Here is a 24,683-nt window from a genome sequence, read left to right as displayed (position 1 = left end):
CAGAGCTTATTATCATTAGCAGATTTGTTTATTGATTTGGTTGCTCTTTTCCTTTTTTTTAATATATGTATTTTTTTTCCTTTTTCTCTTTTTGTAAGTGTGTATGTATATGCTTCTTTGTGTGATTTTGTCTGTATAGGTTTGCTTTTACCATTTGTCCTAGGGTTCTGTCTGTCTGTTTTTTTTTTTAAGTATAGTTTTTAGTGCTTGTTATCATTGGTGGATTTGTTTATTGGTTTGATTGCTCTCTTCATTCTTTCTTTTTTTATTATTACTTTTATATTATTTTATTTTTAATAATATTTTTAACCTTTTATTTTAATAACTTATTTTATTTTACTTTACATTATTTTATTTTATTCTATTTTATTTTATTTTATTTATTTATTTTTTCTCCCTTTTCTTCTGAGCTGTGGGGCTGAAAGGGCCTTGGTGTTCCAGCCGGGTGTCAGGCCTGAGACTCTGAGGTGAGAGACTGAGTTCAGGACTTTGGTCCACCAGACATCTCCTGGCCCCATGTAATATCAAATGGCAAAAGCTCTCCCAGAGACCTCATTCTTAATGCTAAACCCAGATCCACTCAACAACCAGCAAGTTAAAGTGCTGGACACTCTATGCCAAAAAACCTATCAAGACAGGAACACAACCCACCCATTAGCAGAGAGGCTGCCTAAAATCATAATAAGTTCACAGACACCACAAAACACACCACAAGACACTGTCCTTCTCACCAGAAATACAAGATCCAGCCTCATCCAACAGAACACAGGTCCAGTAGCCTCCACAAAGAAGCCTACACAACTCACTGAACCAAACCAACTCATGAGGGAAGGCACCAAAAACAAGGGGAACTATGAACCTGCAGCCTGTGAAAAGGAGACCCAAAATGCAGCATGTTATGCAAAATGAGAAGAGAGAAAAATATACAGGAGATGAAGGAGCAAAGTAAAAACCCACCAGAACAAACAAATGAAGAGGAAATAGGCAGTCTACCTGAAAAAGAATTTAGAGTAATGATAATAAAGATGATCCAAAATTTTGGAAATAGAATGGAGGAAATACAAGAAACATTTAACAAGGACCTAGAAGAACTAAAGAGCAAACAAACAATGATGAACAACACAATAAATGAAATCTAAAATTCTCTAGAAGGAATCAATAGCAGAATAACCGAGGCAGAAGAACGGATAACTGACCTGGAAGATAAAATAATGGAAATAACTACTGCAGAGCAGAATAAACAAAAGACACTGAAAAGAATTGAGGACAGTCTCAGAGACCTCTGGGACAACATTAAATGCACCAACATTCAGATTATAGAGGTCCCAGAAGAAGAAGAGAAAAAGAAGAGGTCTGAGAAAATATTTGAAGAGGTTATAGTTGAAAACTTCCCTAATGGGAAAGGAAATAGTCAAGTCCAGGAAGCACAGAGAGTCCCATACAGGATAAATCCAAGGAGAAACACATCAAAACATATATTAAACTATCAAAAATTAAATACAAAGAAAAAATATAAAAAGCAGCAAGGAAAAAGCAACAAATAAAATACAAGGGAATCCCCATAAGGTTAACAGCTGATTTCTCAGCAGAACTCTGCGAGTCAGAAGGGTGTGTCAGGACATATTTAAAGTGATGAAAGGGAAGAATTTAAAACCAATGTTACTCTACCCAACAAGGGTCTCATTCAGATTCCACAGAGAAATTAAAACCTTTACAGATAAACAAAAGCTAAGAGAATTCATCACCACAAAACCAGCTTTACAACAAATGCTAAAGGAACTTCTCTAGGCAGGGAACACAAGAGAAGGAAAAGACCTACAATAACAAACCCAAAACAATTAAGAAAATGGTAATAAGAACATACATATCGATAATTACCTTAAATGTAAGTGGATTAAATGCTCCAACCACAAGACATAGAGTGGCTAAATGGATACAAAAACAAGACCTGTATATATGCTGTCTACAAGATAGCCACTTCTGACCTAGGAAAACATACAGACTGAAAGTGAGGGGATGGAAAAAGATATTCCATGCAACTGGAAATCAAAAGAAAGCTGGAGTAGCAATTCTCATATCAGACACAATAGACTTTAAAATAAAGACTATAACAAGAGACAAAGAAGGACACTACATAATGACAGAGGGATCTATCCAAGAAGAAGATATAGCAATTGTAAATATTTATGGACCCATCCTAGGGGAGCTTCAATATATAAGGGGCACTTCAATATATATATATATATATATATAATGCTAACAGCCATAAAAGGGGAAATCAACAGTTACAATATCATAGTAGGGGACTTTAACACCCCACTTTCACCAATAGACAGATCATCCAAAATGAATATAAATAAGGAGACACAAGCTTTAAATGATACATTAAACAAGATGGACTTAATTAATATTTATAGGACATTCCATCCAAAAACAACAAAATACACTTTCTTCTCAAGTGCTCATGGAACATTCTCCAGGATACATCATATCTTGGGGCAAAAATCAAGCCTTGATAAATTTAAGATAATTGAATTTGTATCAGGTATCTTTTCCCACCACAATGCTATGAGACTAGATATAAATTACAGGAAAAATTGTGTAAAACACACAGAAACATGAAGGCTAAACAGTACGCTACTAAATAACTAAGAGGTCACTGCAGAAATCAAACAGGAAATCAAAAAATACCTAGAAACAAATGACAATGAAAACACAATGATCCAAAATCTACAGGATGCAGCAAAAGCAGTTCTAAGATGGAAGTTTATAGCAATACAATCCTACCTCAAGAAACAAGAAACATCTCAAATAAACACCTAAATGTACCCTGAAAGCACTTAGAGAAAGAAGAACAACAACAACAAAAAAGTTAGCAGAAGGAAAGAAATCATAGAGATCAGATTAGAAATAAATGAAAAAAATGCAGGAAATGATAGCAAAGGTCAATAAAACTAAAAGCTGGTTCTTTGAGAAGATAGACAATATTGATAAACCATTAGCCAGACATATCAAGAAGAAAAGAGAGAAGACTCAAATCAATAGAATTAGAAAGGAAAACTGAAGTAACAACTGACATTACAGAAATACAAACGATCATGAGAGTTTACTACAAGCAACTATATGCCAATAAAAAGGACAACCTGAAAAAAATGGACAAATTATTAGAAAAGCACAACATTCTGAGACTGAACCAGGAAGAAATAGAAGATATGAACAGACCAATCACAAGCACTGAAATTGAAACTGTGACTAAAAATGTTCCAACAAACAAAAGCCCAGGACCAGATGGCTTCACAGGTGAATTCTATGGAACATTTAGAGAAGAGCTAACACCTATTCTTCTCAAACTCTTCCAAAATATGACAGAGGAAAGAACACTCCCAAACTCATTCTATGAGGCCACCAACACCCTGATAGCAAAACCAGACAAAGATGTCACAAAAAAAGAAAATGACAGGCCAATATCACTGATGAACTTAGATGCAAAATGCCTCACCAAAATACTAGCAAACAGAATCCAACAGCACCTTAAAAGGATCATACACCATGATCAAGTGGGGTTTATCCTGGGAATGCAAGGATTCTTCAGTACACACAAATCAATCAATGCAATAAACCATATTAACAAACTGAAGGATAAAAACCATATGATAATCTCAGTAGATGCAGAAAAAGCTTTTGACAAATTTCAACACCATTTATGATAAAAGCCCTACAGAAAGTAGGCATAGAGCAAACTTACCTCAGCATAATAAAGGCCATATATGACAAACCCACAGAGAACATTGTCTTCAATGGTGAAAAACTGAAACCATTTCCACTAAGATCAGGAAAAAGACAATGTTGCCCACTCTCACCTCTATTAGTCAACATAGTTTTGGAAGTTTTAGCCATAGCAATCAGAGAAGAAAAAGCAATAAAAAGAATACAAATCAGAAAAGAAGAAGGCAAACTGTCACTGTTTTCAGATGACATGATACTATACTTAGAGAATCTTAAAGGTGCTACCGGAAAACTACTTGGATTAATCAATGAATCTGCTGAAGTAGTAGGATACAAAATTAATGCATAGAAATCTCTTGCATTCCTATACACTAACGATGAGAAATCTGAAAGAGAAATTAAGGAAACACTCCCATTTACCACTGAAACAAAAAGAATAAAATAGGAAAAAATTTACCTAAGGAGAAAAAGACCTGTATGAAGAAAACTATAAGACACTGATGAAAGGAATTAAAGATGATGCAAACAGGTGGAGAGATATACCATGTTCTTGGACTGAAAATATTATGAAAATGACTATACTGCACAAAGCAATCTCCAGATTCAATGCAATCCCTATCAAACTACCAATGGAATTTTTCACAGAACTAGAACAAAAAATTGCACAATGGAATTGTTCACTTTTATGGAAACATAAAAGACTCTGAATAACCAAAGCAATCTTGAGACAGAAAAATGGAGCTGGAGGAATCAGGCTCCCTGACTTCAGACTATACTACAAAGCTACAGTCATCAAGACAGTATGGTACTGGCACAAAAACAGAAATATAGATCAGCAGAAAGGGATAGAAAGCCCAGAGATAAACCCATGCACATATGGTTACCTTATCTTTGATAAATGAGGCAAAAATATACAATGGTGAAAAGATAGCCTCTTCAATAAGTGGTGCTGAGAAAACTGGACAGTTACTCATAAAAGAATGAAATTAGACCACTCCCTGACACCATACACAAAAATAAACACAAAATGGATTAAAGACCTAAATATTAGGCCAGACACTATAAAACTCTTAGAGGAAAACATAGGCAGAACACTCTATGACATAAATCATAATAGGATACTTTCTGGCCCACCTCCTGGAGAAATGGAAATTAAAAACAAAAGTAAACAAATGGGACCTAATGAAACATAAAAGCTTTTCACAGCAAAGGAAACCATAAAGAAGTTGAAAAGAAAACCCTCAGAATGGGAGAAAATATTTGCAAACAGAGCAACTGACAAATGATCAATCTCCAAAATATACAAGCAGTTCATGCAGCTCAATATCAAAAAAAAAAAAAAAAAAAATACCCAATCCAAAAATGGGCAGAAGACCTAAATAGACATTTCTCCAAAGAAGACATACAGATGGCCAAGAAGCACATGAAAGGATGCTGAACGTCACTAATCATTAGAGAAATGCAAATCAAAACTACAATTAGGTATCACCTCACACTGGTCAGAATGGCCATCATCCAAAAATCTACAAAGTATAAATGATGGAGAGGGTGTGGAGAAAAGGGAACCCTCCTGCACTGTCGGTGGGAAAGTAAATTGATGCAGCCACTATGGAGAACACTATGGAGATTCCTTAGAAAACTAAAAATAGAACTACCATACGACCCAGCAATCCCACTACTGGGTATATACCCTGAGAAAATCATAATTCAAAAAGAGTCATTTACCACAATGTTCACTGCAGCTCTATTTACAATAGCCAGGACATGGAAGCAACCTAAGTGTCCATCGACAGATGAATGGTTAAAAAAATGTGGCACATATATTCAATGGAATATTACTCAGCCATAAAAAGAAATGAAATTGAGTTTTTTGTAATGAGGTGGATGGCCCTAGAGTCTGTCATACAGAGTGAAGTAAATAAGAAAGAGAAAAATAAATACTGAATTCTAGCACATATATATGGAATCTAAAATTTAAAAAAAATGGTTCTGAAGAACCTAGGGGCAGGAGAGGAATAAAGATGCAGAGGTAGAGAATGGACTTGAGGACATGGGGAAGGGGAAGTGTAAGCTGGAACAAAGTGAGAGAGTGACATGGACATATACACACTACTAAATGTAAAATAGATAGCTAGTGGGAAGCAGCCATATAGCACAGGGAGATCAGCTCGGTGCTTTGTGACCACCTAGAGGGGTGGGATAAGGAGGGTGGGAGGAAGACACAAGAGGGAGGAGATATTGGGATATATGTATACATATAGCTGATTCACTTTGTTATACAGAGAAACTAACACACCATTGTAAAGCAATTATACTCCAATAAAGATGTTAAAAAAATAAGAATAAGTGCTCTGGTTCAAGAAAAAATAATAATTATCTCATATAATGTCATTGTATGGAGGAGGATTTCAACATATAAAAAACATCTATTAAGCGATAATGTTAGAAGTAATGAATGAAGAATGAGAGATCTTCAGAAAGTTCATTTTGCAAACTTAAAGGAATGAGTATTGAAATGGAATGTTTATACTTCTCTCTGGTACTAGGGAAAAGTCAGTTTGAGTAGAGAAGAAGACAGATTGACATTGTTGACAAGTTCTCTTAGAATTACCTCTCGAAAGCTAAAGTTTTCTAGGAAATCTTGGGTTGCTGAAGTCCTAACTTGCTCTCAGGAATTTTAGTAGCTCTCACTTTTTAATAGGAAAGAATGATAATTTTAGGGGAAATGTGTCATTAGGACCCCTACAGAACTGTGGAATCTGAAATTTAAACTTTAATGGTGTTTTTGGCTTGGACTTGAAGGATTATAGAAGTGATCTCCGTATTTCTAAATAACCCCATTCTAGGCATGATCATTTAGGTTGATTAGTGCTGAGTCCTCAGGTGGTTTAATCCTCTAATAACCTGACTAAATTGAAAGAAAATAATCATATGGCAAATCAGAGTCTTTAGGATCTTTAAATATAGTGGAAACAGTATTGAAAGATACTACAAGTGTTTGAGAAAGAATGTTGATTGGCAACACTCTCTACTATGAGAAAGAAATAATAAGCTTGTATTTTATATTATTATTAAAACTGCTTTTTATGTATAGAACTTTAATATTTGATGTAGAGAAAATGAACTTAATTATTGCAAATTCTTAGTCTTATATGTTAGAACGAGTTATATTAAACATGAAATGTCCTTCTAGTTTAAGAACACTGTGACATGCACGACAGAAGAGAGGTTTTGAGGTCAAATCTGTCATTTCATATAATGCGACTTTCTTAAAGATCAGATGGTAATGCAGGTCAGCGATAAGAAAATAATGGATTCTGTACATTCAGACAGTAAGTTAACACTTCAAGAACCAATTTGGCTTCTTTAAAGAATCAGAGATTGTCCACATTTTGATTATTACGTTAAAAACAAGATGTCACTTCCTAGGTTACTGGTGCGATCTAAGGTAATAATTCACATATGAAAATAACACATTAAATCCTAAAAGCAAAGTGACCAAATAGAAATTATTTTTACAGATCTATCTGCAATTATATTCTGAGGGGTTGTATATAAACAGCAATGCTGTGTGAGCAAGTGTGTATTATTTTAGTAGATAAAATAAATATAAAATCTACTAGACTACTGGCTGAAATCAGTTTCGATGGAGTAAAGAGCATGAGCTTTCTGAAAAACTGAGTAATAACAAAGTGACCACACTGTGTAAGTACACACAACAAGTTGGTGAGTTTCAGAAAATAAACAGAAAAAAGTATACTAGATTTTTTTATTAAAAATTTTTTAGAAAGTCATGATCAAAAAATGTCTACGCAAAGGGGGCTAGGCATGAGACATTGTATCCAAGAATAACGCTGTCAGTTTAGGATTTTTTCCCCCATAAATCAGGGATTGGCACTTTTGTCTGTAGAGGGCCAGATTGTAAATAATTTAGGTTTTGTAGGCCACTTATGGTCTTTGCCCCATACTATTTTGTTTCCTTTTTTATTTTTCTAAACAACCCTAAATATTTAAAAATTTTCATAGCTAGAGGTAAGACATACAAAGGCCAAGCACCAGATTTGGACATAAGTCTGTCATTTGCCAACCCTTGATGGGTATTCTTGAAATAAAAATGTCCACACACTACACAGAATGGGTGCAGTGGATGAGATGGAATTAATGAACTCTGATGGTAAGATGATGTGCCCAAAAGAACAAAAAATTCAATCACCAGGTTTTAGGATAGCTCACTTCTCTTAAAGAGGAATGAAATACCTGTAAATGAGAAACTTACCTGATTGGACTATCATATGGAAATGCAAACTATACTGTATATTCAATTACATATTCTAGCAGGTACATGTGATTCTAGGTTTTTGTTCTTTCCTCTGCCTCCCTGCTCATTTCTCTTTTATGATTTTTAACAGAAATAACTGAGTACCTTTCCTCCTATCATATTAATATAACAGATGAAGAAAAAAAAGTTGGTAAAGAATTAGTAGTTATAATGTGATTTTTATTTGTTATTTTCCATAGAGAATTATTTGACATGGCTTAAACTGAACATAGCAAAAAAATGTCTACACTAACGTGCAATTAAAAGACTGCTTTACTTTGAGATATTTTAACAAACATAGAATCATCTACATTATGTCTATAGAAAAGAAGGCCAAAGCATTAACTGCTTTTAGCACTCCCACCCCACAAATCTGATGAAAGATTTTAAAAGAGCATAAAAGAACATATTTTTTGTGGCATTCCAAAATACCCTTATTTAGGATGCTAATTATAATCAGCACACACATTACAGTGTTTCATCTGGAGAGTAATATATTTCACTTTTGACCTTATAGTCTTCTATGATGTCCTTATGCAGGATTCACAGTTCAGTGACAAGGGCCAGAAAAGTCTGTTGAAGTATGTTAAGAGCTTCCTCTGGATGCACATCATAATACTATTTGATCACTCTAGGTGAGATGTTTTATGCAAGATGCTCCACTTCAATAGATGTCATTTTAATCCCCAAATGTTTGCAGTTTCCAAACAACTAAGGAAGAAAGAAAAAAAAGGAAGACACAGGACACTGGCCCCAGATAGCCTAGGTGCTTATCAAAGGAATTATTTCAGTGAGCCCAGATTCTTGCATCTTCCCATACATAGAAAAGTGCTAAATACCTTAACTTGAGATATCTGGTTTTCTTTAATTAACAATAATCTTTTGATGTTCTGACTACCCGGTCTTTGTTGCAAAACTTCTATATATTCTGTTTCCCCTCCTTGCTTCTTCAGAGCAGTCTTTCAGAGTTGTCTGAGATGCAATGTCCTGGGCTTAGATCCTCAGTTCTGTCCGCCAAAGAAAACATAATTCTCAACTTTTTAGGTTGTGCATTTTTTAAGTTGACAGTGTCAACACATTAATTCAGTTCAATTGTTTTTTTATGCACAGATGTTAACATTGTAATAAGTTTCAAATATGCTATGAAACAGCATATTTCATCGATATGTATATAAATTATAATTAATAATTAAACAGAAAGATTGATTCTTTTAATTAAATTATTTTCCAAATTGAAAAAAGTATAATCACGTTTTAAAATTTTTAAAAAAGGCATAGTATTGATGCAGAACACCTGAACTTATACCACAACTACCGTATCAGTAATAAAAATCAAAAAGACTGCAAATTTCATGATTAGTGTCAACTGCAATTGGTTATGACAGAATAAAATGAAAACCTTTTGGTTTGTTGGGTAAAATAATATTAAAAATAATACAGTATACAATAGCAGCAGACCTTTTCAGCAAAAAAGGTAAATTTCTTGAGAAATTTCCTCTCAATAGTCAAAAAGAAAATGATAAAATTTATAACCTGAATTCAAAATTAAATATAAAAAAATTTAACAGGATCTGAGCTTATATGTTTGGCTAGCTATAAAATTGATGAGTTTTAGGTAAAAACAACATTGTTTATAGAGTGATGGTAAAAGAAATTATCATTTCAATATTGGTGATTTTTAAAGAAAATTATGAAAAGGTCAAAGAAGATATCCTATTTTTTTAAAAAAAATTCAGTTAAGCTGCCAAGCAATTACCAGTAGAACACAAGATCTTTTTTTCAATAATATCAAAGGTCAATTGACTCAAAACTTGATAAATAGTAATTACTTTTCTTTAGCTTTAGATGAGCCATGTTTTGTCTCAAAGGACTTCCAAGTTTGTGAAGAAATATCAATAAGGCCTATTTAAAAAATTCATGGAATAGATATTTTCAATACTTTTATGTCTGCCAAAGAAAAAATTCAGTGATATATGAAAAAAACATTTCTGTCATGACATAAGAAACCCCAAATATCTAAGAGACTGAAGTTTTCTTTAGTGCTTCCCTCCACTGTTTAATGCATATGGAAAATACCTGTACTCACTGAACAGAAACAGAGCCTGTGAAAATCATGAGCTTAGTGGTTAAAATTGTTCCATATATATATGTGCAAGTATGTTGAACCATCACCAGTTTATGGAACTGTAGAAAGAAATAAAAGATAATGATGGTGTGTATTTTGTCAAGACTCACTCTTTGATTAGTGGAAAAGTTTTACAAGGATTCACCGTATTGTTAACTCCAACTCACGATTTTCTTGAAACAAAAAGAAAGCTTGCTAAATATTCAACAATGAAAGACAATTTTAAAAAGGCACTGTGATTTGCATTTTCTCATCAGTATCAAATGAATACAAATATGCTTCGTGTAGAGGAAGATCCTTGTGTTACCTAGAGAGACAAGTATGACAATTTATGATGAAATCTCAACTTTTCAATACACTAATAATGATTTTACATAATATTCTGACATGAATCAATGGCAAACAATTTCCATTTTAACCAACAGCATTATATAAATTATCTGCAAAACTATAAGAAAAATTAGAAGAATATTCTGTTGATATACTGAGTTGCTTTTTAATTTAAACAGTATTGCTTTGAATTCAATGTTAATAAAACACAGTGACCCAGGAGTACATTTATTTAACTACTTAAGTGTAATTTTTAAATCGTGGTTTTAGCTTAAAATCAATTATTCTTAAAAGGATAAATCAACTTTATCAAATAAATGCAAATATCAATGGAAAATTATTTTAATCTATTCTTTATTGGATAAATACATATTTGGAAGAATTTGGATGTCCAATTTTATATATTCAGCTGAAAATTTCATGGAATCTAAATAGAGGTAAAGCATTTCTGATGAAAATTTGACATCTAAATTGGGATATTTTTAAGTAAAAAATACACTGGATTTCAAAGACAGTACCAAAAAAAGAATATAAAATGTCAATATTTTATATTGATTTATATTGAAATAATGTTTTGGATATATCAGGTTATATATTTTATTAAAATTAATTTTATTTGCTTTTTACTCATAAAAATAATTATAAAATTTAAAATTATATACATGGCCCACATTTTATTTCTATTGGACAGGACTAATCTAGAGCAGATAAGAAAATCAGTGCAAAACATGGGTCACTGTCTTTGTCACAGCATTGTTCAAAGATTAACAACAGAAACATAAATACTTAAATTTTTTCTCACTGTTTAACCACTGATTTTAACTTATAGAGCATCGAAAGTATTTGTTCATAAGTGTGTATATTTACTTGTTTATATGTTTTCATAAACAGGGAGCAAAATACAAATTTTAAAATGAGGGTTTAAATCTTGGCTTTTTTACTTAAAATTGTTCAACACTGAAAATATTACTTCTCTGAGTAACATTATGAAGTGAATAATATCTACCCTATAGGGTAGTTCCACAATTACCAAGGTGGGGGGATTAAGAATTTGTAGTACTAAATATTAAATTTTCCTATGAGGTCCATAAACATTTTAATGTGCAGTGCAATTTCCTTCTTAAATGGATATATGACTCATAAACCATCTGTTAACCAAGCCTACATAATATATAATCATATGCTACCTCTATCTTTATCAAAAAAAATCAAGTCATGTATTTTGTACAATAAAATCAAATATATATGGAAACAAAATATGCTTAATCATAATTTTATTCATGGATTTCTGGAAGAAAATAATTCTAAAATATATTAAAAAAGAAGATCTAGTAAAAATCTCCAGTACTTAGAAATTATACAGGATAATTCTGATTAACACATGGGTCAAATAAGAAATCTCAAAGGAAATTTAAAAATATTTTGAGCTAAGTGAAAATGAAAGACAACTTGTCAAAATTTGTGCAATCAAATGAAAACAGTGCTTGTAGGGAAATATACAGCATTGAATGCATATATGAGAAAAGAAGAGAGATCTAAAATCAGTAATCTAAGCTTCCACCTTAGTAAATTGTAAAAGAAGAGCGAATTAAACCCAAAGTAAGCAGAAGAAAAGAAATAATAAAAATTTGAGCAGACATTAATGAAATTAAAATTAGGAAATTAATTAAGAAAAAAAAAACAATGAAACCAAAAGGTGGTTTTTAGAAATGATCTTTAAAATAAATATGTTTCTAGCCAGGCTAACTAAGGAACAAAAGAGAGGGGAAAGTGGGGGTGGGGGGGGAAGATGACACAAGTTGATATCAGAAAGGAAAGAGGGGACGTCACTACAGATACCATGGACATCAAAAGGCTAATCAAAGAACACTATGAACAACTTTATGCTCACAAATTTGATAACCTAGATGAAATGGATTAATTCCTTGAAAGACATAATCTGCTAAAATTCATACAAGAAGAAATAGACAATCTGAATAGACCTATATCTATTGAAGGAATTCAATCAATAATTAACCTTAATGTAAGTGAGTGAAACCTAATATAAACTATAACTTTGGGTGATAATGATGTCAAAGTAAAATCACATATTGTAACAAATGTATCATTCTAATGCAGGAAGTTGATAGCTGCGAAGACTATGTTTATGTGTGGGAGAAGGGACTCTTGGGAACTCTGTACTGTCTGCTCAATTTTTATGTGAATCTAAAACTGCTCTAAAAAATAAAGTGTATTTAAAAAGAAAACATAAAAGGATTTGTTCTGAAACTCCAGATTGATGCAGTTCCACAAATTAAACTAGAAATTGTTCTACTATATTTCAGATTGTCTGTTAACAGAGCCTAAAACTATACATTGGAAAGGGAAGTATGTAGGATGGCCTGGTGAAAGGTCAGAGGCAAAATAAAATTCTTAAGAATGGGAAACAAAAAGGATGTCTTTGTGTAAATGTTTTAACCATTTCCAAGGTAAATGCACTTACTATTCACAAATATTTCAATTGTTTCCAAAAATTATGTAAATCAAGCTCATTATTTTGAAGTAACCAAAAGAATGATGCAAAAATCAAAAAAATTGCATCTTGAATCCTGTTGTGTGGAAGTGGAGAATTAAAAACACAGAAAAAATTCTCTTAAGGACTTTGTTCCCTGAGGGCATTGATGTCTCTGATAAGCAACCATTTAAATTTCTAAAATTTAGAAAATTATTTTCCTTGACAAAAGATATTTAATAAAAAATGATTTGTCCTTCTTTATCACTGAACTCTCAAAGTATAATTCCAACACTATAGTTGGGAAATTGGCTGAAGATTGGAGGAGTATGTTGGCAGCTGCTGAAGCTTCTTGAACCTTCAAATTTTGCAGAAGTATTTTATGTTTGAGGATCACACAAGTATGTTAGAACAATTTACTGTCCCTGACTGTTTGCTAAAAAAATCCTCTACATGATTTGAAGGAAGTAAAATATACCAGACGATATATTTGTTTTAACGTTTTATGAATATATATATATATATATATATATATATATATATTTCTTAACATACAGACATTGTATCAGTGTTTGGTAGTAGATGAAATGTGTTCTTGTTGTTTTCTTTCCATTTTAAATAAAATTTAGGTGAAGATATTAAAGTTCACAAGTACCTCCATTATTGATTGTCCTAAGTTTTATAGATATAACATATATTAATCCATTCATGCTTATATGCATAATTAATAAATATTGAAAGTAAGTTATATAACTATTAAAAACATTCCAAAGGCTTATAAATTTGAATGTGGTTATATTTACAAAATATGGCTAATATTAAAAGTTTTCCAATATTTAAAATTAGCAACTTCTTTTCAAAACTTTCAGTAACAATAATGCATAATGTTGCTATTTTCTTTTATGGATTCTGGGGGAAAGCTGACTTTAACAAATAGAGTTTTACCTTCACTTTTAGGGTTGCAAACACTGAGAAATAACATTTAATCCTCATTCACAGTGTTTGGGAAATCAGTAGGCTTTGGGCACTAACAACAACAAAGAAAATTCTAAATCAATGCAAATATTTAGGACACAAAATCAAAGTTACATACTATGGATTCCAAATTGACTGCTCTTCTTCCAGTACTCTTGAATCATACAATTGAACACATCACCTGTGCCACAATCCACCATATGTCTGAGAAACTATTTCTTACACTGTAGGGAAATACAACAGAAAATTCAGTAAAAATGTATATAATAAAATATAGGATTTCTGTCATATCTACATCTGACTTATTGGATTTTTCTCATTTTTCTCTCACTGCATCACCCAAAACATTTATTTTCTTGAAATCCCATAAATCAAGTCTTAAAGTGTAGAATTCCCCTTTATGTTATTCCTCTGCTAAATTCACATTTAGAAAAAAACATGATTTTTTTTGATAAGTATTAAATTTGACCTGTGTTTTATGACTATTTTCCCTATAACCAGACAGGCCCTCAAATTCAGAATCAGGAGAAATTATTTTTTAGGTCATCAGTTCTGCAATGTAGAGCATTATATTAACAAATAATACTACTAAAGGTAAAATCCATGGGGCCTATCATGCACAACCAAAGAGCATAATTTCAATTTACCCTTGTAACACAAACTTCAAATTTTCTGACTTTGTTCAATTGCATTTGCAAAACTAATGTTCCATTGACTTTTACTTAAGCTAATTCTTACCTCTTTTTCCCATTTGTATTTTAAAAAGCTCTCAGTGTTGAAATTCTATCCCAATTTAAGCAAATTTATTCCAATAAAATGACTTGCTTAAATTGGATTATTTGCCATACAGTACTTTATTTTTTCTTCCTAAATATTTGATAAACATTATCTGGAACCAATTAACACATTGATCATTTCAATGTTAATTAAAATCCTCTTAATGACTTTTAAAGAAGAAACATATTTGCATTTACAAACATAATGCATTAATCTAAGACATCATGCAGAGAGAAAAAGACATTGAAAGCATAATTCATTGGTTGTATAAAACAGAGTCTTGTAAGCAGCTTGGTGAAATATTCTCAGGATGCTGTTATAAATATAATAACAATTTTCTGGTAGAGAAGTCAAGACAGCTTAGGGAATTGGTAAGGAGTTATAGGTGAAATTCTCAAAGGGTGCTATAGAGGCCCCAGGAAAGGGCTTAAATGCACTGGACCGAGGTAAGCAGCTGCAATTGATTTAGTAAGTAATAATGCAGAACAGAGGGAAGGAAAGAACAGAGGAACATGGAGCACTTCTGTCCTGGCTCCCGTGTTTTCCTGAAGGTCAAAGACCTAATTCTGCCAAACTTTTATTTATTTATTTTTTTGCTGCACCCTTGCGGGACACGTGGGATTTTAGTTCCCCGACCAGGGATCAACCTGCACCCCCTGCAGTGGAAGTGCAGAGTCTTAACCACCGGACCACCAGGGAAGTCCCCTGCCAAACTTTTGAGATTGCTTTTCTTTTTAAAAAGTATCATTTTCCTTTTTGACTAGTAAAGGTGCATCAGTTTCATACGACATTGTATTGAAGCTTTCTCAGAAGAGCATGAGACTGTCTTGTGTAATTGAAAGCTCAAAATTTACCTCTCCCTTTCTCTGCCACACCTTGAGAAATGATTTTCATCATCTGCTTCACCTTCTCAAGGATGAAGGTACTCAAGTCAACCATTTTGTTCAGTAGCTTCTGGGTAGATCTTGACCGTGACAAAAATAGAAAGAAGCCATGATATGTGGTGTAGTTAATGCTCTTACCTTTGCTCCAGGAGACAGTTATAACCGGTGTATCTGACAACATGCAGCATTATATTAGAGCCCCATATGTTAAGAATGATTTCATGCAGTCGTTTAAGCAGAACCTTCCCGGGCTGCTTGAAACTCAGCAGGATTGTTTCAGGGACAGACAAGTCACAGTTCTTCGGGTTCAGACAGCTCTGGTGACCTCTTCAAATGTCTCGTAAAGATTAAGCTGTCAAACTTTGTCAGGTGGTCTGTGCTTTCAGAGGTTTATCCTTTTAAAAATTTAAAGTACTCTCATGGCTGTAGAATTTCTTCATTCACATCTTCCAGCTTTAATGTCCACTTCTCCCCTCTACACAATTGACCCTTAAACATCTTGGGCATAGGGACGTTGACCCCATGTTGTTGAAAATCCACGTACTGCCATCGCTGCCTCAAAAACAAAGGAACTGATAGATGACCCACCCAAGGGCAGGAAAATAGTTTGGATAAAATCAAGACTTAAACTGTAGTTCTTTTTTTTAATCTCCAACTTTTTTTCCTTTTTTTAAAATTTATTTTTATTGAAGTATAGTTGATTTACTATATTGTGTTAGTTGCAGGTATACAGCAAAGTGATTCTGTTATACATACATGCATATACCCCAGTTCTTTTGATTCCACATGTTTTGATTTCTGATTGAACACAAACTTTCCCCCACACTTAAAGATCTATAAAACAAAAATGTGGTCACTACATGTATTGAAAAAAATCTGTGTATAATTGGACCTATGCAGTTCAAACCTGTGTTGTTCCAAGGTCAAGTCTATGGCCTTTTCTCCATCCAAATGTCAGTTTATAGATCACCCCTGCAGCATTTTACTGTGACACCACTGTTCAGACTTTCTCTTCAGACTAAAAGCTTTCCATCCACATACCAACTACTCCTTCCATCTATAATATGTATAAATAACATATATACAAATATATGTTCAATTATTTGAGAGACGTTTAAAGAATATCTCAATTTCTCCTACCTATAGCCCTGCAAAGTCAGTTTTATTGTTCCAATTTTACAAATGAAGGAATTATAGTCAAGGAGATGAAGTCAAGGCCACAAGGTAGTAAATGGCAACATTGGCTGTTGAATCAGAGTTTGAGCTGCAATCAAAGTCCACATGGTTTTTAACTACATAATGTTTAGAAATGATTTATAGGAAGTGCTTTGGCTCATCAGCATCATTTAAGTCAAGAAAACTTAGGGGGCATATTGTCTATGCTACTCTAATTCATTTGAAAAAAACATTTTATAGCAGTGATTCAAATAATAGTGAAATAGAGAAGTAGCAATAGTTGGTCCTTCGAGGGTAGAAAATACCACCCAAAAGGCTCTTTTCTCAAAGTGAGGATTTGGGATTTGAAACCTCATAAATTGTACTACAAACTCTGTTATTGCTCAGATGAGTTTGAGAACCTCTTAATAGCTTTACCTGTTCTTAGCAAGTAATAATGATTACTGTTTAAGAATGTCTTAACTGCATGTACTGAATAATTATTGTGACACACGGGGAGCCTCTATAACTAGTATTTAACATGTTGGCACAGCTTATTCAAGTATATACTTTAGCACTGTATTTAAACAACTTATAAATTCAGAAAGAAGAAGAAGGGAAGGAAGGCAGAGATTTGGCAAAGAGAAGGCCAAGGAGAAAAAGATGAACGTGAAGAACATGAGGATAAGCAGGAAGAGTTGGGAGATGGATGAGGCAGGCACAGGTGAAAAGAAGAAAAAGGATGGGAAAAGGAGAAATGAGTAAGATTCATTACCTCATTCATTAAAATGTTCAAACCTTTTAGTACTTTGAAGAGAACAGAAACATTATGAACATTTTTAAAAGAATTTTGGGGTCATAGAGGCACTCCTATGACAAGTAATTGAATCAAAAGCTATCATTTCACATGTTACGGATGTTGTAATTATCAGACCAAGAGATGTTATCTGAGAATTCTGTCCTAGCTGGCATACTTTTATAAGGAGGGTAAGGCTGTGAGCAACAGAGACCCTTTTAAGGTTACCTTGGTGACTGGGGTGTGTTGTAAGGAAACATTAGGAAGAAAGTGTCTTAGTAGTTGAATAACATTCTTTCAGAAAATGGGAAGAGAATCTGAGATAAGAGTAACATTATATTTTACCCCCAGAATCAGGAATTTTCCAGTCCCATCTATCTCTTACCATACCTGCTTTTTCAATTTTTAATTTTTCTTTCTCTTGGTGTTTCTCTCTAGATTCGTCACAATTTATAGTCTTTCTGCTTACCCTCTTCTCTGTGGTGCCTCTCTTCTCTTTCTGCAGCATCATTTGAGTCTTGGTTCTTGCTCTATTTATTTAACACTCACATATTCCATGGCAAATCCTACAGTGCAGAACATCTATATAAGGTAGAGTTTCCACACCTGGGTATAAAGTCAAAGAGTTAGCACTAAAATGATACTGAAGATAATTGTATCTTTTCCTGATGACAGAAAAGACACTTCATGGTCTTGAAGTACCCCCAGAGTCATCTTTAGGTGTATTAATTATTTTTCCTATTATTATAATTTCTTTCTTTCTCATGAAAGTCAAGTGGGAAAATAAATTAGTGAGGTGAGCTTTCTAGTAACTCAGAACCCAGATAAATGAAAATGTACTGTAATTGTGTATATTGTAACTGAAGAAAGAATTATTTCTTCAGAGATTAGAGTAAATGACCTCTAACTTCCTGTTTAATTCCAATTCTAAGACTTTATGACCTACACAAATACAGTTCAGAGTTTCTCACCACCTTTTGATGATTGCTTCCCTGTAGTCACATTTATAACTATTTATTACTTGGATTTTCTTTCCTATATTAAATACCTGGGTTAATCAAGCACTTAAAAAATTCCAGTATTTTTTATTCATGTGATAGTCTGAAGAATTTTCTTTAAACTCTGTTGAGTCCTTGAGGACACTATAATCCCCAGGAGAACATACTAATTCTGATCTCCTTCCCTATTTTAGTAACCAACAGAATTTCAAACTATTGTACATACTATAGATGTTATTTGTTTTTTTTCTGCTCAGATTTTTACCATTTGGAGGAGTGATTTCAGGCAGCTAATTATTACTATCAAATGCATTTTACAGAAAGTAGAAATAATTCACAATCTCATTTAAATTAAAAAGTAGTTTATTCACATGATTTAGACACTTATTCGGTCTTTTAAAAAAAATTGTTGTTATCTAAGATGTACCTGGAACTGTTCTAGGCCCTCAAGATACAGCAGTGAATAAAACATTTGAAAATGCCTGTCTTTAAACAGTTTACCTTCATGATATCCTGTAGAGTTTTTAATATAAGTTAATATTTTATTTGGGACTATTATTTTTCAGAGGTTATTTTATGTTTTATTTTTTGTTTGTTGGTTGGTTGGTTTGGTTTGATATTTGCATTTTGAGTCAAGTATTATAGAAGCTGTGTGGATTGTTTACTGGAAAAAAAAGATTGAAATATTTCACCTACTTCCTAAAAACCACTGAATAATAGATCCTTTAAACTTGAAAGTAAACTCAAGGATGGGCAAAATAGTAACATATAGAATTTTATGATGTTTTCAAATTTAATATTTATGCAAAGGATACAGGGAGTAGTGTAGAAAGAGCTTTGCACAGCAATTTTCAGATTAATTGAAAGATTACAAACAGCCTATAAGCAATGAAGCCAGAACAAATAAACAATTTCCCACTAGACATTATGAAGGAAAATAAAACCTTTTTTGTTGTTTCTCTGGGATAAACTAAATGCGTAACATGTGTTTGTAGGTATGTTGTAATTGATTTCATTTGAGAGCTAAGACCTTTATAACTCACTTGTGGCTTTGGTTTTGGCTGAATTAGAAAGTTTTCTCATTGCTTACATAAAGCACTTGATACTTTACCAATGATGGTTCAAACTGCATTTATCCTGGCCACATATTAAATTTTGAAAAATTGTGGTTTTTGCCTTAAAGAACCCTCAACCTAAACACATTATTAGATTTTTCTAAAGCACATCTTTTCTCACATGGTAATACACATAATAAACTATGCATAAATTCTACTACCGGGGCTAAGCTGCTATTTAATTTGGATAGGGCCAAGACAAAAACTGCACTACAAGTATAATGTTAAACAATAGGTCTTTTCTGTAAATAATGACAGAAAATATTTTTCAAAGGCAAAGTTAAAAGAATGTCTCTTCTATCATCTTTGCACATTATTATTAAGTCCAGACAACTCAATAAGACATAAATATTGACATGAATTTTTTCCTGTGGTGATAGCAATGCAATTTTCCTGAAATAAGGATTCTCGTTTTTGTTACATCCACAGAATTTCTATTACCTTGTATTATATTTATGAAGTGACTTCATATTATATGAAGTGACTTCACTCAACCAGTGCAGTAAATTAAGCACGCTAATTCCCAATGCAGTTTCAGAGAAATTAAGAAAACACAGAAGTTTTTGAAAATGTATACAATTATGTTTTTTATGTCACTATTAATAGATTATGTTTTTGAGTGACCTAATATTCTACAGACTGATGAATAAGATTAATCAGCATGAGGATAATGACCACAATCTATCAACATTTTGTTTCCAGTTGCTTTTCAAACTTGTATCAGTTCACCAGTTGGAACAGATGTTTGTGATTCTTGTTAATTACTGTACATTCACACAACTCAGACTCCTACACATGGTTTGGATGAATTCAGAATTTTATTTTAAATAATGTCAAATCAAAAAATTAACTACTAGCTGTCATTTTCAAATCACTACCACACAAAGACCAAGATATCTCAGTCTAGTCAACTGAAATTTTTCCTGTTTCATCTGCTAATTGATGGGTAACCATTTGATTGGTGGAGTAGCCCTAACCTAAAGAATGTTTCTTTAATGCTATTTGAATTTGAACTTTCTAGGGACTCAAATAAGTGGATCTTAAAAATTTTAAAGGTAAATATTCCCTGAATTGTAAATCAAAACTACCCTTGTTTTATATGGAATTTTTTTCCAATATGGGAATTTTAGGCTTGGAACTTGAGCCTTTAGAGTTAGCATATTCAAATTTGCTGTCTTATAGAAGCTTTACTGTAAATAAAAATCTAAGTAGTCAGTAATTGTGCTGGCACTACTGGCTTTACTGACCTGACTGCTGACATTTGATAAGTCAGTTAGATAAAGGATGATACCTGTTTTAAATATGTTACTATGAAGGGGCCATGGAAGATCAAAGTAGAGATGTCCAGTAGGTAATCAAAAGACAAAATTCATCAATCAGTTGATAAATTTCTCAATCTCTTTTGGAAACACAGCTTTGAGAATTATAAACATGTGTACAACAATTGAAGTTATTGGAATGGATAAAATAGTAAGGTTTATACAGAGGACTACACTTACTGATCTGGGATTTATTGCTGCACTAGTCTGTTTCTTTGGTAGTACTCATTGTCTCCAGCCAACAAATTAAACAGTTTGACGAAGCCAGAGTAAGATTTTTCCCATGTAATTCCTGTGAAAATAATGCAAAGAATCAATAACGAGAAAGGAGTTATTCAGGTAGTGATCTTTTTAGAGAACATTGTGAAGATGGAACAGAGTTGTTAAGAGAACAGTAGAGGAACCAAGGAGTAGGGATGTCAATGAATTCACAGGCAAATTATTTCAAGAGTTATTGAGTAAGAAAGTGAAACTTTTTGACATTATGGTGATATTGTGATCTGCAAAATGTAAACTAAACTGAAACACTTAAGAGTGAAGACAAGGACCGGGCAGAATTAATTGCTCATGCTCCTGTGTTCCCACAGCAGTTTGTACTTAATTCTACTCAAAACATCATTAGATTATATAGTAGTTGGTTTTATGAGCCTTTCTTTCTGACTCCAATGGGAGTCACTTCAGGGAAGGGAGAATTATTTAGTCCTATCTATTTCTGGGACATAGAAGAATTTCTGGTATATAGTGGATGCCCAACATGTGTTTGAATTGCCTGAATTGAATTAGCAAACGACCAACTCTTAAATTTAATGATATGGTGTGAGTGTGGGTACAGGTATGCATGTGTGAACATGCTCCTGTTTTAATAATGTGCTATTGAATATAGCTAGCTTTATTTTCCATAAATGTGGACCAGTTTATTCACTCTTTGATGCAGTCATCATATGCTTTCTAGAGCTAGATAAAAAGCACTTCAGAACTTTGACCTTTTAACAGAAATTTCTGACAAACTTACATGTATTCTTCTCTACATAAACTTGGATAGTTGTTATATTAAATTTCTCCTTCTTTTATTAGTCACATGCATTTTCCAGATAAGCAATGTTTTTTTTAACTGTAAATTTTATACGTGATCCTCTGAGCCCATGCACTTTTTTATTGAGAAAAAAATGAGTCTTATTCTTAGTTCTGATCCATTCACTAGAGAAAAGTATGTCTTATCCCTTGATTTTAACATATTCCATTATTAACAGTACCCTTAAAATATTGCCAGAATAAGTTTATTATTTATTATAATTTAATCATCACAAGAATAGTTGTGAATGTGGCAAGTTTTACTTTAAATATGTAAGTTACAATATATTACATCTATGGGAAATAATCTAAAGGAGTGAATACAAGGGCAAAATAGGATAAAATTTCACTTCTCTACATTTCAGCTTTAATCGGTCAAGCTCTGCTATTTCTTTTTTTAACATTTTAATTTTATTGGAGTATAGTTGATTTACAACGTTTTGTTAATTTCAGGTGTACAGCAAAGTGATTCAGTTATACATATACATATATTCATTTTTTTTAGATTCTTTTCTCATGTAGCTTATCACAGACTATTATGTAGAAGCTCTGCTATTTCCAAAATGTAAAAAGCTGGAAGACATTTGAAAATTTTGTTAGGATATTTTCCTAAGAGTTAGGTTTCACTCAGCATTAAAAGCTTAGTAAAAACTATTTTTATAATTATCATCTTCAGATATAAATTAGTTGTCTTATATAACAAATAACAAATTAAGCATCTAAAAACTCATTTTGGTTATGTTATTACATAATCTAAAGAGTAATTTTAGGATTTCTTTTTTTTTTCCAGGACACAAACCATGTGATTGAAAATGAAGAATTCAGTCAAATCAACTGTCTGTTGTCTCAAGACCTATATGTAAATACAGGTAAATACATTACTTCACTGTTTGGGGCAATGAGTTTGTTATTTTGTGGATAGAAAGCTGATGTCTTAGGGTTAAATGATGATTGTTTATTACCATAAATTTTTAAAGAATAATTGGTAAGAATACTGTATTTGCATGTCCCTAATAGACCCTGTGTTAGAAAAAGATTCCTAGAATTATGGATTTCACCATGTTTCTTTTCTATTATTGAGTGACAGTTGTAACTAACTAGATTACATGAATATCTAGATTTTATTTATGATGCTTATGTTGGGTGTTTATTCATGGATCAACAAATATATTTTTTGTCTTTATAGAATATATAGATAAACCTAATTTGAATTTTAAATAGACTATTTTTTCATATTAAATGCAGATTAGAAATCGAAAGTTGTCAGAGAAGTACTAAGGGGCATTATTGAGTAGTCTTGATTGTAGCAGGTAAATAGGAAAACTCAATACTTGTGTGTGTGTTTGTGTTTGTTGGGGCAATATGTGGTTTACTGGGGTGATGATATTTGTGCTTTTTTCCAAAATGAAAAAATACAGTGTATATAGTCATAATCCATGGAATAATGCAAAGTGGATAACTTGGTCCCAGAACTGCACTGTTGCATTAATTTGTTGAATGTGTATACATCTGGCAATGGGTATAATTTCAGTATTGCCTGAACCTTAAATATGTACCATCTTCTTGTTCTCTTTGCTTTTATTAATAAACTTCTTATGATACCCTCTCCCATATCAAAATGATCTATTGGAAAGTGAAAACTTTGGTTAATCCAGTAACTGTGTTAAGGTATCACTGAAGTAAATGACACATTTCCTTCCTTTTTATGGATTCCAACTTCCCTTTAACCACCCACCACACACACAAACACAGACCCTTTCAATCAGCACCTATGTCTGTCTGTATGTATGTTTTTCTCCTTTTGTCTCTTTTTTTATATTTCTGTCTTCTCCCTCTCTCTCTTTTTCTCTCTCTCACTTACCAGTATCCATTTATCTCTGTTCATAGTTTAGAAGACTAAAACTGATGATATCATGAAAAAGAAAATTTGTGAGTCTCTAAACACAAGTAGAACTGCCACAGTAGTTCACTGGATGATGTGTAATGCCAAGTAAGTGTCCCTGTCCCCAGTTCTGCGTACATGTGGTGTTTCTCACTGTCCATCCCTGCCAATCAAGTATCACTGGGAGTATTTGCATGTATCTAGAGATGGAGTCCTTGTCGTGGACATTGCCTTTCTCTTGTTTGACACTGTCAATATTGAAGTTTCTTCAAGTATTGTCATGGTTCCTTAAGTGGAAAGAAAGAATGGGGTAACACTGCCATGGTTTGATTTGTGATTACTTATAGTATAACTTTCAGATTCTCAGAAGTTGAAAGACATTTTCCAAAGAGGCAACAGAGACTCTAGCGAGAGAAGATGACAGGGTGACACTTCCATTGCATCAAAGGCACTTCCTGGAATGAAGGAAATGCTCCTTGAACTGAGCAGCCTTCTTTTTATCATCATTAGTTTACAATTTCAATTTGGATAAATCCAAGCCAAAGCATTTACATCTTTCTCATATCATACCTCACCAGTTCTCATAGTACAACTATAACATCATTTTTTGCCCTCAACTGACACTCTTTTTTCCTTTATTAATACCACTATATTTTTTACCATATTCTTTTTCTATTACCTTCGATTAATACCACATTAATTTTTTTTTTTTTTTTGCGGT

The 24,683-nt window shown here is 32.7% G+C and overlaps 1 long non-coding RNA gene across 4 annotated transcripts in view; it reads left to right on the top strand.

Moving 5' to 3' along the window:
• LOC132597348 (uncharacterized) overlaps nucleotides 1-24,683 on the top strand; it is a 198,640-nt gene that overhangs the window by 109,790 nt on the left and 64,167 nt on the right. For 3 of the 4 annotated variants that reach the window (XR_011377479.1, XR_011377482.1, XR_011377480.1), the window contains exon 3: nucleotides 22,871-22,949. This is a non-coding gene — a long non-coding RNA (uncharacterized lncRNA). Of the gene's footprint in view, nucleotides 1-22,870; nucleotides 22,950-23,967; nucleotides 24,210-24,683 lie in introns of those variants that run through there. The other variant, XR_011377481.1, reaches the window with a different exon arrangement.

The sequence above is a fragment of the Globicephala melas genome, chromosome 5 (assembly GCF_963455315.2).
Source record: "Globicephala melas chromosome 5, mGloMel1.2, whole genome shotgun sequence".
In the NCBI taxonomy this organism is placed as follows: domain Eukaryota; kingdom Metazoa; phylum Chordata; class Mammalia; order Artiodactyla; family Delphinidae; genus Globicephala; species Globicephala melas.
The sequence above is the reverse complement of the archived record's forward strand: the minus strand, read 5'-3'. Positions and strand labels throughout refer to the sequence as shown.